We start from the raw sequence: 16,063 nt of genomic DNA on the forward strand, positions 1-16,063 counted from the left end.
AAGCAGACCTGACGTGGGTTTCACCAGCTTAGGGAAAAAAATGAAAATCAGACAAGCAGTGTTCTAGGTAGATGAGCACTTGAGAGGTGGTTTACCTGAGATGAGGAAGTGAAATAGCCTCATCTTCCCAGCCTTTTAAGAAAAAGGCTTTGTTGTCGGGGGAGGCAGAGGAGTGGCTCCATTTAACCAAATCCGAAGGTCAGGTTGGTGGACTTGAGCATTTGCAGTTTTCTCAGATTGAGGATCCATCCGTCCTCCATCCTCCTGGGCCAGCAGTACTGGTGCCGAGTGTATGTTCCATTCAAGTTACTAAAAGAAGTAAGTTAGGTTCCCAGGGACTCGGCTGTAATTCAATCTCCACCCCAGCTCACTGTGGTGACGTCGGTGTGTGTCTTAGCCATTTTGTACTTCAGATTCTGGCTGTAAAATGGCAACCTACTGATTTTTTTTTTTTTTTTTAATGTAGAAGAGACAATAAAATCCCAGCTCTAACAAGCCAGAAACTGTGAACCATTTAAATTTTTTGTTTGTCTCATGTTTATGAGAAAGGATTAAATAACAGATATCTAAACCAACACCAGGGACTCTTGAAAGCTCAAATTCTAGGGCAGCCAGTTCTGAGTTCTGTCTGCACATTCGAATCAACTGCGGAGCTTTTGAGAACCAACAGTCCCTAGGCCCCACCCCAGACCAATTAAATCACCACCTCTGGGAAGAAGGTCCAAGCATCAGTGTGTTTTAAAAAGTTCCCTGGGTGATTCTCATGGGAGACCAAGATTGAGGAGCAGTGTTTGGGGTATGACAGTTGGATGTAAAGATTCAGGCTTATTTCCAGAAATAATGTACAAGATATTTTCTCTCATTCCTTTAATGACTTGAAAATCCTATTTATTTACTTTATTGAGATATAATTTACATACCATACCAGTCACCCTTTTATTAAAGCGAAAAATTCTGTGGTTTTAGTATGTTCACAGAGTTGTGCAACCATCACCACTATCTAATTCCAGACCATCTTCATCCCTCCAAAAAGAAACCTAACCCGTTAGTAGTCACTCTCCCTTGTCTCCTCCCTCAAAGGCAGAGAGGGAGAAGGAAATGGCAATCCACTCCAGTATTCTTGCCTGGAGAATTCTTTGGACAGAGAAGCCTGGTTGGCTATAGTCTGTGGGGTCGCAAAGAATCGGACTCAACTGGGTGACTAACACTCCCTTTTCTCCTCCCTCAAACCTCTGGCAACCACTCATCTGCTTTGTATGGAGCTGCCTATTCTGGACATTTTGCATAAATGGAATCCTACAACATGTGACCTTTTGTAACTGGCTTCTTCCACTTAGCATAATGTTTTCAAGGTTTATTCATATTACAATGTAAATCAGTATACATTCCCTTTTTTATGGCTGAATAATATTCCTTTTGAGGAATATACCTCATTTTGTTTATCCATTCATCAGTTGGTGAACATTTAGATTATTTCCACTTTTTTGTACTTTGAGTAGTATTATGAATACTTTGAACATTCATTGGAAGGACTGATGCTGAAGCTGAGGCTCAAATACTTTGGTTACCTAATGTGAACAGTCAACTCATTGGAAAAGACCCTGATGCTTGGAGGGATTGAAGGCAAAAGGAGAAGAGGGCAGCAAAGGATTTGATGGTTAGATAGTATTACCAACTCATTGGACGTGAATCTGAACAAACTCTGGGAGACATGAAGGATAGGGAAGCCTGGTGTGCTGTAGTCCATGATGTCAAAGAGTCGGATACAACTTAGCAACTGAACAGCAACAATTTTGAATACTTATATTTGTGCAGGGCTTCCCTGATGGCTCAGTGGGTAAGAATCCACCTGCAATGCAGGAGACAAAGGAGACTCGGATTCAATCCCTGGGTTGGGAAGATCCCCTGGAGGAGGAAATGGCAACCCACTCCATTGGGGTTATATTTGTGTATAAGGTTTTGTGTGTTTTTAATTATCTTGGGTATGTGTCAGTGTCTAGGAGTGGAATTGCTGGGCCATATGACAGCTCTCTGTTTAAAATTTGAGGAAATGCCAGTCTGTTTTCCAGAGTGGGTCTACCATTTTACATTGCCATCAGCAGTGTATGAGAATCCCAGGGCTCTGCATTCTCACCAACACTTGTTGCTGCCTGTCCCTTTGATTGTGGCCATCTTAGTGGGTGTGGGTGGATATCTCATTATAGTTTTGATTTGTATTTTCCTTGTGGCCAGTGCTGTTCGGCATCTTTTTATGTGCTGCTTGGCCACTGGCATGTCTTCTTTAGAAAAATATCTGTTCAAATCTTTGATCTTTTAAAATTGGATTATTTGTCTTTTTATTATTGAGTTATAAGAGTTCTTATGTATTCTAAATGGGCTCAGATTCTCAGTCGTGTCTGACTTTTTGCCACCCCATGATCTGTAGCCTGCCAGGTTCCTCTGTTCTTAGGAGTCTCCTGGCAAGTATACTGAAGTGGGATGCCATTTCCCAAATCAGGGATCGAACCTGTGTCTCCTATGTCCCCTACATTGGCATGTGGATTCTTTATCACTAGCACCACCTGGGAAGCCCATGTACTGTAAACAATAGATCCTCATTAGACTTGTGAGTTTAAAATATTTTTTTCCCATTCTGTGCGTTGTTTTTTCATTTTCTCGATAGTATTCTTTGAGGAACAGAAGTTTTAAACATCGATAATTTATTTTTTTCTTTTGTCATTTGTGCTTTGTATGTAATATCTAAACAACAATCATTTAATCCTGTCATGAAAAGTTATGTCTACGCTCTAAGAGTTTTTTTGTTTTAGCTCTTACATTTGAGGTCTTTGGTTAATGTAAGGGGTAGATTTTTATCCCATGGAGAAGGGCATGGCAACCCACTCCAGTATTCTTGCCTGGAGAATCCCATGGACAGAGAAGCCTGACAGGCTACTGTCTGTGGGGGTCAAAAACAGTTGGACACAACTGAAGCGACTTAGCAGACAGACCAGCAGGTTTTTATCATCCCCAAAAGTTAGGGCTCCAGCTTCCTTCTGTGCAAGGCAGTTTGATAATCTTAGAACAGTAGAGCAGGCTAAAGGACATGAGGGCTTCGGCCTCCTACTGTAGTGGCAAGAAAATTGAGGTACTGAGTTATTTTAACGGAGAGGCAAATACGGACCCTAGGATGTTATAGAAAGCTAAAATCCTTCCTTACTCTTATGAGAGGTTAGTGTGTATTCTCCAAGATCTGTGAGTTTCAATAGCATTTCTCACATTTGAAACCTAGCACTCTGCCTCAGGTACTGTGTCCATCTTAACATCAGATTAACTAAAATGACCAGAATACTGCAAGTCACTCTACCACAGATGAGATACTAACTCAGTATCATGTGTTTAAAGATACTGATTCTGGGACTTCCCTGGTGGTCCAGTGGTTAAGAATACACCTGCCATTGCAGGGGACATGGGTTGGATCCCTGGTCCAGGAAGATCCCACATGCCTTGGAGCAGCTAAGCCCATGCGCCTGAACTACTGAGCCCACACACCCTAAGAGCACATGATCTGAAACAAGAGAAAGTGAAAGTGAAAGTCTCTTAGCCATGTCCGACTCTTTGCGACCCCATGGACCATACAGTCCATGGAATTCTCCAGGCCAGAATACTGGAATGGGTAGCCTTTCCCTTCTTAAGGGGATCTTCCCCACCCAGGGATCGAACCCAGGTCTCTCGAGTTGCAGGTGGATTCTTTACTAGCTGAGCCACAAGGGAAGCCCCCGCAACAAGAGAAGCCACTTCAATAAGAAAGCAGCTCATTGTAACTAGAGAGCCCCTGCTCGCTGCAACTAGAGAAAGCCCGAGCAAAGCAGTGAAGACTTAGTGCAGCCAAAAATAAAAATAAATAAATAACATTTAAGAAATGAAGATATTAATTCTTGAGTAGCTAGACAGCCCAGAGTCACTGAAATGCAAGTTCATATTACGGATAGATCAGACTCAAGACTAAATAGGAAATTATTTCATGAAAGAAAATTCCAAATGGATTAAAATGTTAGAAGTTTAAAAGAAATTAAAAGATACTTTTTAAAGTATTGTAAAGGATGTTGAAGTATCCTGTAAAACCACAGCAAGTGATAATGATGTGATAATGGACTAAAAGAACTCAAACAGGCTCAAGCACATAGAGAGAAAAGGATGACTTTGAAGGGGGAGCTAAATCCCTACGTCATGCTAAAATCAAGTATGTCAACTGGATTAAAGATTTTGTTTCATCATTTTTTATAGATTTTTGTAAAAATATTTATTTATTTGGCTGTACCAGGTCTTATTTTCGGGATGCAGAATCTTAGTTGCAGCATGTGGGATCTAGTTCCCTGACCTGGGATCAAACCCGAGCCCTCTGCATTTGGGAGCATGGAGTCTTAGCTACTGGACCACCAGGAGTGTTCTCATCATTCGTTTTTACACTTATGAGGGTCATGCATGCTAATTGTAGTAAAACATTCAAACAATACAAGGGAAATAAAATTATGTCTTGACCTCTTCTTCCTTTCTCTCTCTTTCTAGCTTCAGTTTACTCCACACTCTGGGCTTCCAGGCTGATTTGAACACATACATACAGTTGTTCCTCTGTTACCTGTGGTAGGTTTGTTCCAGGATCTCCTGCTGTGGATCACAAAATTGGAGGATGCACAAGTCCCTTACATAAAATGGCATACAGGCGTACCCTGTTTTTATTGTACTTTGATTTATTGCACTTGGCAGAATTTTCACAAATTTCGTTTTTTGCAAATGGAAGGCGTGTGGCAACCCTGCATTAAGCAAGTCTTCGGGTGACCTTTTTCCAACAGCGTTTGTTCACTTCATGTCTCTGTCATGTTTTGGTAATTCTAGCAGCATTTCGAACTTTCGCATATTTGTTTTGGTGGTCTGTGATCAGTGCTGTTTGATATTATTGTTGCAAAAAGGTTATAACCTGAAGGTTCAGATGATGAGCAATAAAATTTTGTTGTTGTTGTTGTCTTTTCGGCTGTGCTGGGTCTTCGGTGCTTTTCTCTAGTTGCAGAGAGCAAGGCCACTCTCCAGTTGCTGCGCTCAGACTTCTCTTCTTGCAGAGCACAGCCTCTGCGTAGGCTCAGTAGTTGCAGCTCCTGGGCTCCGGGGCACAGGCTCAATAGTTGCGGTGCACTGGCTTAGTTGCTCTGAGGCCCATGGGATCTTCTTAGACGAGGGATTGAACCTGAGTCTCCTGCATTGGCAGGTGGATTCTTTACCACTGAACCACCAGGGAAGCCAAATAAAGTGGTTTTTAATTAAGATATGTACACTTTTTTATAGATAAAATGCTATTGTACACTTAACTGGACCTCAACACAGCTTTTATATGAACTGGGAAACCAAAAGATCCATGTGACTTGCTTTATTATATCATCTGCTTTATTTATTGAATGGGCTCAAACTGAACCCTTAATATCTCCGAAGGTATGCCTGTAATATTTGTGTATAATCCATATGTATCCTCCCTTATACTTTAAATCATTTCTGGATTACCTATAATACTTACTACAATGTAAATGCTATGTATGGGACTTCCCTGGCCACTGGTTGAAACTCCATGTTTCCACTGCTGGGGGCAAGGGTTCAATCCCTGACCGGGGAACTAAAATTCTGCATGCCGAGTGGCTTGGTGAAGGAAAAAAAAAAATTTTTTTTAATGCTGTGTAAATAGCATTGGCTGGTGCATGGCAAATTCAAGGTTTGCTTTCTGGAACTTTCAGGAATTTATTTTTTCCTCGGAATATTTTTGTTTTGCAGTTGGCTAATTCCTGAGATATGAAATTCGAGGATATGGAAGGCCAGTTGTACATAGCTGCTATGATTATTTCATAAATTTTTTTTAACACAGTCATATTATTCATACTCAGTAACATGTGTGTGTGTGGTTCCATTTAGTGTATCTCAGAGACCTTTCCAGATCAGTACATATGGGTCAACCTCATTCTTCTTAGCTGCTGTGTTACATTCCGCAGTAAAGATTACCTTGGAACCATTCCCATTTTGATGAACATTCAAAAAAAAAAGAAAGAAAGAAAAAACCTCTTGTACATGTCTCTTTATACCCATAAGTTAGTCTTTCTCTAGAACAGATTCCTGATAGCAAATTTACTGGGTCTAATGGTGTGGGTGCATTTTAAATTTTAATAAATTTGGCCAAAATGCCATCTAGAAAGACTTTCTGTAAACAGACATGTGAATAGAAATTATACTTCTGTTCACAGCATGTCTGTTCCAGACTTTCCATAGTCTCAACAACTTTTTAAATTTAAACTAAGTCAATGGGCAGAATTCGTACCTCATTTTTTGGTTTTCTTTCTAACAAAGAGAAAATATCTTTGTTAAAGGTATGTTTTAGGTTTCTTCTTTAATCTTCTTTAATCTGTGCATGGAAAACTACCTGGAAGTTCATGGGGTTTGGAGAACTTTTCATTTTCTAAATTTGAGTCATGTTTCAGGTTGTTTTAAAATAATAATAATATATATATTGCTTTTGTAAATTGAAAAAAACAAGAAAGATGTTTTTAAAAACAATATCTGACAATGGCCCCCGGCCCTTACAGGAAGGTTACTGCCCATTTCCCTCTCAGTACAGTGCTGGCCTTAGAGCTGAGGGCAGCGGGAAAGGTGTGTATTGACAGTCTTTGTTTTCTGGCAGCAAAGATACCACACATCTGTAGAACTGATTGTCAACCAAAGGTTGAGTATTTCTAGTCTTGAAGTGATAGATTCCTGTCCAGATAAATTGTCATGAGCCTCTGCACTCAGGGGTGATGGATATATTGATGGAAGACTTTGGGGGCAGCAGACAGGAGTGCTTGTCAACTCCCATCCTTTATTTGATATTTTTCATATAATGACTTCCCAACTCTAACAGATTTTAAGAACAGTGGAGGCACTTCCTTCATGATTCAGCGTTAAGACCCCGCTTCCAAGGCAGGGGGCACAGGTTCAATCACTGGTTGGGGAGCTAAGATCCCAAATGCATTGTGGTTCGGCCAATAAATAAATGTTGTGTCTGACTCTTTTGTGACCTCATGGACTGTGGCCTGCCAGGCTTCTTGTCCATGGGATTTCCCAGCAAGAATACTGGAGTCGGTTGCCCTTTCTTTCTCCCGGGGATCTTCCTGACTCAGGGATAGAACCCTTGTCTCCTGCATTGGCACATGGATTCTTTACCACTGAACCACCTGGGAAGCCCCAATCAATCAATCCATGAATCAAACAGTGGACATTATGTAAAAATTAAATGTTAGCACTTTAGTTGGATCCTGGGATTGATAAATCATCGATAAGGACTATCACCTACTTTGATGTTGTTGTTTAGTCACTAAGTCATGTCTGACTCTCTGCGACCCTGTGGATTATAGCCCACCAGGCTCCTCTGTCCATGGGATTTTCCAGGCAAGAGTACTGGAGTGGGTTGCCATTTCCTTCTCCAATCACCTACTTAGAGGCTTTCTTTTCTTAGTATGCTGTCTGCAACTGACCTTCTATCATTGACAGAGAAGGACATTTCCAACTGAAGGTAAAGCCCTAGGGGCATTAAATCCCTCCTCCTGGGCTCAGGTACTCTGGCCGGGGAGTCCTGGGGCTAGGGCCATGGTAGAAAAACGGGAGTGTATGGCCCGAGGGTGACCTCTCTGTTGGGATTACCTCCAGCTTGTGGGAAAGTTAGTGCCCTTTCTCCCACCCACGCCAAACTGACTCGCCTTGTTGGTGGCCCTTTTATCACTGAGACCTTTTGCATTAGTTTTTGACCAGACTAGCTGCATTCCTCCCTGACCCTATGGGGCTATGTGACCACAGAATGTGTTAGTGGGGTTTAGGGTTGTGTGCCAAGTCAAGATTCTGGTGGACACTTAAAATGATAATGCAAAAGCTACATGAACAATCATCGTTCTGTCTGCATTTTGGGGACAAAACAGTCACCCCTGCCACTTACCGATTGACTGCCAAGCTAACCCCAGGCTTCAAAATGGATGCTGTTTGTAAGTTATCATTTCATTTAATTTTCTGGAAAATCAGTTCCAGAGCCTGAAATCCTACAGCATGAGGCAGACACCGAATTGAGAACAGGATTTGTGCTAAACCAGACCAGGCAGAGTCTTTAAGCTGAGGTTCTTTGATCTCATTACACTTGCTTTAAGGCTCTTTTCTGGGCCAGCCGCTATTCTTGGTGCTGTGAATCTACAGTTAATATCTCCCTTCAAGGAACTAATAGTTTAATAAGGAGATTCTCGTTCATCTTATGCAACAGAAAATTGTAGCATGTATTGTAATTTTAGGAGAAGAAAATAAATCCCAGGAAACAACAACAATACAAGATATTTTGCCCTAGTAACAAAGAAAATCCAGTCTTCTACGGATTTGTCTTTAAGACTGAGCACTTGAAACCCAGTCCCTCAAAGCGGAATGTGGACTTGACTCTCCAGCCAGAAATATCATTCTGAACGATGGTGTGAAGGATGGTAATCTATCACCAAAAAAAGTTTAGCTACATTACTCCTCATTCCAAGTTTTTCTCAAACATTTCAGAGGCACCTTCACTGATACAGAAACAAATGGGGATTTCAGCCCATATTTTGATAATGAATTTTAGTACTCATTTATGGGCTTCCCAGGTGGTGCTATGTGGGAGACATAAGAGACTCAGGTTCAGTCCGTGGGCTAGGAAGATCCCCTGGAGGAGGGCATGGCAATCCACTCCAGTATTCTTGCCTGGAGAATCCCATGGACAGATAAACCTGGCAGGCTACAGTTCCTGGGGTCGCAAAGAGTCAGACACGACTGAAGTGACTTATCTGCATGCATACACACACTCATATGGACAGATGGGCAGGGTCCTTCACTTCATTGACCTGTCAGGCACTTTCAAGGTACTGGGTATATAGCAGGGAAGAAAATGTCAGCTTTTAAGTTGCTTACCTTCTGGTTGAAAGAGAGACTGAATAAATAAACAGTGTGTTAGGTATTGATGAGGAAAAGAGAAGAGAGCAAGAAACTGAGAGTAAAGGTTGGGATGCTGTTGTATAATGTTAGGAAATGCCTCACAGATGTGACTTTTAAGCAGAGACCTGGAGGAGGTGAAAGTGTGTTATTCGCTCAGTCATGTCTGATTCTTTGCCACCCCATGGACTGTAGCCTGCCAGGCTTCTCTGTCCATGGAATTCTCCAGGCAAGAATACTAGAATGCATACCCATTCCCTTCTCCAGGAACTTCCTGACTCAGGGATTGAATCCAAATCTCCTGCATTGCAGGCAGATTACTGTTTGAGATAGCAGGGATGGCCGAAGGAAGTGAGGGGGTGAGCCATATCTCTTTCGTGGTTGAAAAGCTAAATTCTTACCATAGCATGTTTTCAGAGTGATTTCTAGATATGCATTTATCTGTCACACATGCAGTTTTAGTTTTCCCACATATCTGGGGCCAAATACAGTTTGCCTTCCATATCTGCGGCTTTCAAATCACCAGTTTGACCAACTGCAGGTTAAAATATTCAGGGAAAAAATTCCAGAAAGCCCTAACAAGGAAAACTTGAATTTATCACACAGTGACAGCTTTGTATATAGCATTTACCTTGTATTGGGTATTATAAGTAATCTAGGCATGGTCTAAAGGATATAGTAGGATGTGCCTAGGTTATCTGCAAATTCAACGCTGTTTCTTATAAAGGACTCAACCATCCACAGATGTGGATCATGAACCAATCCCCTGCAAATACAGAGGGAAAGATTCTGGAATGCTTGGAACTCCCTTTTTTTGTGTGTGTAAGGGACAATTCCAGGAAGAAAAAAAAATGTTTATAGGCTACATTTTTGCTATCTTCAGTTCATTTTTTATTATCTTGAGGAAGTGATAGATTATTTAAAAAATGAATTTTTTTCTTCTTCCCCATGGGAGTCAATATGAAATTAATAAGAGATTGCTAAAGATTATTTTTTTCAAAATATTCTGAGCCTGGCAGGTTCAACCCCATTTGTATGTCATCGATTTCTTTTTCCTCCACGTCTGTTATAGGTTTTATAGGAGTCGTTGAAAAACAGGGTTGAATATTTCTCTTCATCTAAAAGGTGCCACAGGGTGAACAGGTGAAGAGGGTGCTCTGGTTAGGAGAGTTTTCTCCAAGTGGGACAGAGGAATATGTACATCCAAGGCCCCTGGGAAGGGGCCTGAGGGTGAATAAGGAAGTCAGTCCCCAGGCAGCAACCCAGAGGAGCATGGTGATTTGGGGACCCCAGTGTAGGACCCACAAAGGCACAGAAACCCATGGGACATCTCCTTCCTTTGCTTGAGGCCATGACCACAGGTGCACGTGAAACTAGTTGGCACTTGAATGAGCTGGGAGAGCTTCGTTGGATGTTCTATAGCCCTATCCATCCTCCATAATTGGGGATGGGAGATGCAATGTCTGGAGTCACTGGTCAGCTTGCTTCTTTTCCTGTGGTGTGTCCACTGACCGGGAGCCTGTGTTCCCAAAGGGAGCTGCTCACAGTTGAATGTCTGAGAGGGCCCCCTGGGTCAGAGGAGGGAGTAGGGATGTACATGGTCAGGGGCTCTGAGCCTGCAGAACTCTCAGAACAGTAATTCTCATAGTGTGGTCCCAGACCTTTGCTCCAGAAGCACCCTGGGTGTTTGTTGAAATGCAGATTCCTGCGCCATCCCAAGAAGTAGAAGATATAGCACTGAGATGGAAGGGCCATCTCCAGGGCTGACACAGGGTCTCAGTGATGTGAAGCAACACCTTTGCACAGAAACCTTCTGCTGCAACTGTTCCGTTTCCAAATTATTAGACAATTCCCGTCACATATATGACCGATATGTCCAGTCCTGGAAGGTTAGTAAACCTGGGGTGGGCCTAGACATGGAAATCAGTGAGATTGGTTTTGGGGGTTTTGTATGTGTATGTGGGTGTATGTGTGTTTGTTTTTGTTTTGGCCGCATTATTCAGCTTGCAGGATCTTAGTTCCCCAACCAGGGATCGAACCCATGCCCCCTGCAGTGGAAGCACAAAGTCTTACCACTGGGCCACCTGGACAGTCCCAGTAAGATTGTTAGTGAGTTAGGAAACTGCTTACCTTCTTTTTTTTGTTTGTTTGTTTTGGGTTTTTTGTTTACCTTCTTTAATGGGATCTCCCACTTGAGACATGGGTGTCTCTCTTTTTTTTTTTAAAGGCATTTCCATCTCCATATACCTAAAATCCTGGAGGGAGAGATCATCTAGAAGACCTTTTGCTAGGTGGTGTCTGTGGGGACAGGGTGTAACCTTCACAGGTCAGTGCTGATTCAACAGCACTTTGGGTCCTAGCCCCTTGTCCGGTCCGGTAGGGGACACTCCCAGCCACAGGACCATTATTGGGTCCTATGGTGACCGCAGCTCTGGCTCTCCTCTGCCCCCTGAGAGGTTCCCTTCCTGCCTATCCCCTACTCCACAAGCCCTGAGTGTCCTCATTCAGGGGTTGAATTCCTACTTCTCTCAGGAGCTGCCCACCCTTCTAGGGCAACCTTCGACCTAGCACAGCTGCAGCCAGCCCCTTACTGAGCCCTCCAATTTCTCCCCTTGGCAATCATCTCTAGCAGTGACCCCAGGTCATTGCTAAGGAGAGGTTTGTCCTTTGAATAAATGGCAAATGTGAAGAGCTAGGAATGGAGAGGGGTTGCATTGACAGAGTAGCCATGACAATAAAGATGGTAGGTAAAACGATCCCTGTTTGCAAATCATCTACCTGGAAAACCTAAGAAGATGGAGCAAAACCCGCTATAAATAATGAGACCCAGCTGAGACCCATCCAGAGGAGAAAGTTCTCTCTAGACTGCCCAAGGGAGCATCTAATGGCAGTGCGGAAGGGCTGGGTTCATCCAGGCTCTTCCTGACTCTTTGACCGAGTCTGTTAGGACCTGTCCCTTCCATGGAGGGTGGCAGAGGTGCCTTGATAGGGTTCTGTATACATTTATATTTAAGTATTTATTTTTGGCTGTGCTTGGTCTTTGCTGTTGCCTGAAGGCTTTCTCTTGTTGCAGTGAGCAGAGACTGCTCTCTAGTTGCATTCTCTGCTTCTCATTGGTGTGGCGTCTCTTGTTGCAGAGCACAGGCTCAGTAGTTGCAGCTTATGGGCTCTAGGGCTGAGTAGTTGTGGCGCATGGGCTTAGTTGTCCTGCATCATGTGGAATCTTCTGAGACCAGGTTGTTGAACCCGATTCCCCTGTGTTGCAAGGCAGATTCTTGACCACTGGACCACCAGTGGTCTTGATGTGGGATTCTAAATACTAACTAACACCACTTTGGAGGTTTGCCACATGTCAGTTATGGCTATAAACACAGATTTCAACTAATTTAACTCTCAGAGCAGCCGTGAGTTAGTGAGCACTATTAGGTCCAGCCTCATCATCCCTTTGTTGTAGGTGGGAAACTGAAACGTGGAGGAGGCAGAGACTGGCCCAGATTGCATGGTGCATGAGCTATGGAACCCAGGATCCATGCTCTGTCTGCTCTGGGCTGCCTCTGGCCACACAGTGTGAGGGGTCTATCCCCTGAGACACCTTGCTTTTCCACTTTGGGACCCCTCACCTCCACCCTCCAAGGGGTTTAGCAAACACTCCTGAGTAATATTGCTGAATAAACCTTTATCTCTAGAGCAGTGTTCAGTCTTCAAGGCAGACAGGATGGCCCCCCAAACTCTGAGAATTTAGGTATTCAGGAGTCTGAGTACTTTATTTCTTACTGCGAGCCTTTTGAACATAAACAGCCCCCTCAGTAGTTAATTTAGGAATTGATGGGGTGCTCGCTTCGGCAGCACATATACTAAAATTGGAATGATACAGAGAAGATTAGCATGGCCCTTCTGCAAGGATGACACGCAAATTCGTGAAGCGTTCCATATTTTTTTTGGACTCTGTGGGAGAAGGCGAGGGTGGGATGTTATAGAGAGAACAGCATCGAATCATGTATATTATCAAGGGTGAAACAGATCACCAGCCCAGGTTGGATGCATGAGACAAGTGCTCGGGGCTGGTGCACTGGGACGACCCAGAGGGATGGGGTGGGGAGGGAGGTGGGAGAGGGGATCGGGATGGGGAACACATGGCTGATTCATGTCAATGTATGGCAAAAACCACTACAATATTTAAAGTAATTAGCCTCCAACTAATAAAAATAAATGGAAAAAAAAATTAGTTGTAGTATTAAAAAAAAAAAGAATTGATGGGAATTCCCTGGCAGTCCAATACCCTGGTCACCTGACTTAAAGAGCCAACTCATTGGAAAAGACCCTGATTCTGGGAAAGATTGAGGGCAAGAGGAGAAGAGGGCAATAGAGGATGAGATGGTCAGATGTCATCACCGACTCAATGGACATAAGTTTGAACCAGCTCTGGGAGATAGTGAAGGACAGGGAAGCCTGGCGTGCTGCAATCCATGGAGTCACAAAGAGTCAGATACAACTTAGCCATTGAACGACAACAACCTTGGCAGTCCAGTGGTTAGGGCTCTGAGCTTTCACTGCCAAGGGTGTGGGTTTGATCCCTGATTGGGGAACTAGGATCCCACCAGCTGTACACAGCTCAGTCAAAAAGAAAAGAATTGATTTCCTTGCCGGAACCATGGAGATAGAACACATCAACGGTCATTTACAAGTGTTCCCTCAGCTGGAGGGAAGCGTGCAAGGGGCTGTCTCTAATGCCCGTGCCTTTAGGTGAGAGACCAAACGCCTCAACCATTCACCATCTGCCTCTGTTTATTTTATTATTTTTTTTTTTTTACAGATTAGAAAAACTTTTTTTTTTATTTTTTTAAAAAAATTTTATTTTATTAGTTGGAGGCTAATTACTTCACAACATTTCAGTGGGTTTTGTCATACATTGACATGAATCAGCCATAGAGTTACACGTATTCCCCATCCCGATCCCCCCTCCCACCTCCCTCTCCACCCGACTCCTCTGGGTCCTCCCAGTGCACCAGGCCCGAGCACTCGTCTCATGCATCTCACCTGGGCTAGTGATCTGTTTCACCATAGATAATATACGTGCTGTTCTTTCGAAACATCCCACCCTCACCTTCTCCCACAGAGTTCAAAAGTCTGTTCTGTACTTCTGTGTCTCTTTTTCTGTTTTGCATATAGGGTTATCGTTACCATCTTTCTAAATTCCATAAATATGTGTTAGTATGCTGTAATGTTCTTTATCTTTCTGGCTTACTTCACTCTGTATAATGGGCTCCAGTTTCATCCATCTCATTAGAACTGATTCAAATGAATTCTTTTTAACGGCTGAGTAATATTCCATGGTGTATATGTACCACAGCTTCCTTATCCATTCATCTGCTGATGGGCATCTAGGTTGCTTCCATGTCGTGGCTATTATAAACAGTGCTGCGATGAACATTGGGGTGCACGTGTCTCTTTCAGATCTGGTTTCCTCAGTGTGTATGCCCAGAAGTGGTATTGCTGGGTCATATGGCAGTTCTATTTCCAGTTTTTTAAGAAATCTCCACACTGTTTTCCATAGTGGCTGTACTAGTTTGCATTCCCACCAACAGTGTAAGAGGGTTCCCTTTTCTCCACACCCTCTCCAGCATTTATTGCTTGTAGACTTTTGGATAGCAGCCATCCTGACTGGCGTGTAATGGTACCTCATTGTGGTTTTGATTTGCATTTCTCTAATAATGAGTGATGTTGAGCATCTTTTCATGTGTTTGTTAGCCATCTGTATGTCTTCTCTGGAGAAATGTCTGTTTAGTTCTTTGGCCCATTTTTTGATTGGGTCATTTATTTTTCTGGAATTGAGCTTCAGGAGTTGCTTGTATATTTTTGAGATTAATCCTTTGTCTGTTTCTTCATTTGCTATTATTTTCTCCCAATCTGAAGGCTGTGTTTTCACCTTACTTATAGTTTCCTTTGTAGTGCAGAAGCTTTTAAGTTTCATTAGGTCCCATTTGTTTAGTTTTGCTTTTATTTCCAATATTCTGGGAGGTGGGTCATAGAGGATCCTGCTGTGATTTATGTCGGAGAGTGTTTTGCCTATGTTCTCCTCTAGGAGTTTTATAGTTTCTGGTCTTACATTTAGATCTTTAATCCATTTTGAGTTTATTTTTGTGTATGGTGTTAGAAAGTGTTCTAGTTTCATTCTTTTACAAGTGGTTGACCAGTTTTCCCAGCACCACTTGTTAAAGAGGTTGTCTTTTTTCCATTGTATATCCTTGCCTCCTTTGTCGAAGATAAGGTGTCCATAGGTTCGGGGATTTATCTCTGGGCTCTGCCTGTTTAAAAACAATAAAAAAAGCTAGGTCAACAGTACCACCCCAACAAGTGAGGACTACATGAGCTGCTACATGGAAAGTTCTAGAACAGCTTTGGCACCTAGCAGGATTTCTATAAGGGCAAGTCTCTCCCCTGCTCTTCCCAAGAGAGCAAGAGGCTATGGAGGATTTCACAAAACATGATGTATTCTAAGCCCAGCTCTCCGTCCTCACTGAGCTTGTAAATTAGGGAAGTGCCAACTGAAACCACAGACACAGAAATGAGGATTTCAGGCCTAGAAGGCGAGACGCCACAGGACCGTACCTGGTCAGGTGCAGAATGCGCTGTTCTCAGTGGGCATGGCCTGTGCCCACTGGCCCAGTTCCATCTCAGATGCAATTTGGGGCTAGAACAGAGATTTTACAAAGTTTGAAAATATGTAAAATTTTTTGAAAAATCCATGGCATAGCAGGGCTGGCCTTGGATTCCTGCAGGGTAACAGGTGGCGGCCCCCCTCCAATGGTCCGTGCCTACTCCTCCAGCAGAGCCTTGTTGTTGGGGTTTCAAGTGCAAGGCCAGATTCAGCGCTGACCCCACCATTAGCTTGGGCTGTCCAGGTGACACTAGGGATAAAGAACCCGCCTGCCAATGCAGAAGACATAAAAGACATGGGTTTGATCCCTGGGTCGGGAAGATCCCCTGGAGGAGGGCACGGCAACCCACTCCAGTATTCTTGCCTGGAGAATCCCATGGACAGAGGAGCATGGTGGTCTACAGTCCATGGTGTTGCAAAGAG

At 43.2% G+C, this 16,063-nt stretch overlaps 1 protein-coding gene and 1 non-coding gene across 2 annotated transcripts in view; both read left to right on the forward strand.

Annotated features, from left to right (window-relative positions):
• TCF7L1 (transcription factor 7 like 1) overlaps positions 1–16,063 on the forward strand; it is a 189,576-nt gene that overhangs the window by 75,777 nt on the left and 97,736 nt on the right. The window lies entirely within an intron of this gene.
• LOC136165652 (U6 spliceosomal RNA) lies at positions 12,813–12,919 on the forward strand. The gene has a single exon (XR_010662656.1). It is a non-coding gene; the product is annotated as a U6 spliceosomal RNA (small nuclear RNA).

The sequence above is a fragment of the Muntiacus reevesi genome, chromosome 3 (assembly GCF_963930625.1).
Source record: "Muntiacus reevesi chromosome 3, mMunRee1.1, whole genome shotgun sequence".
NCBI classification, from domain to species: domain Eukaryota; kingdom Metazoa; phylum Chordata; class Mammalia; order Artiodactyla; family Cervidae; genus Muntiacus; species Muntiacus reevesi.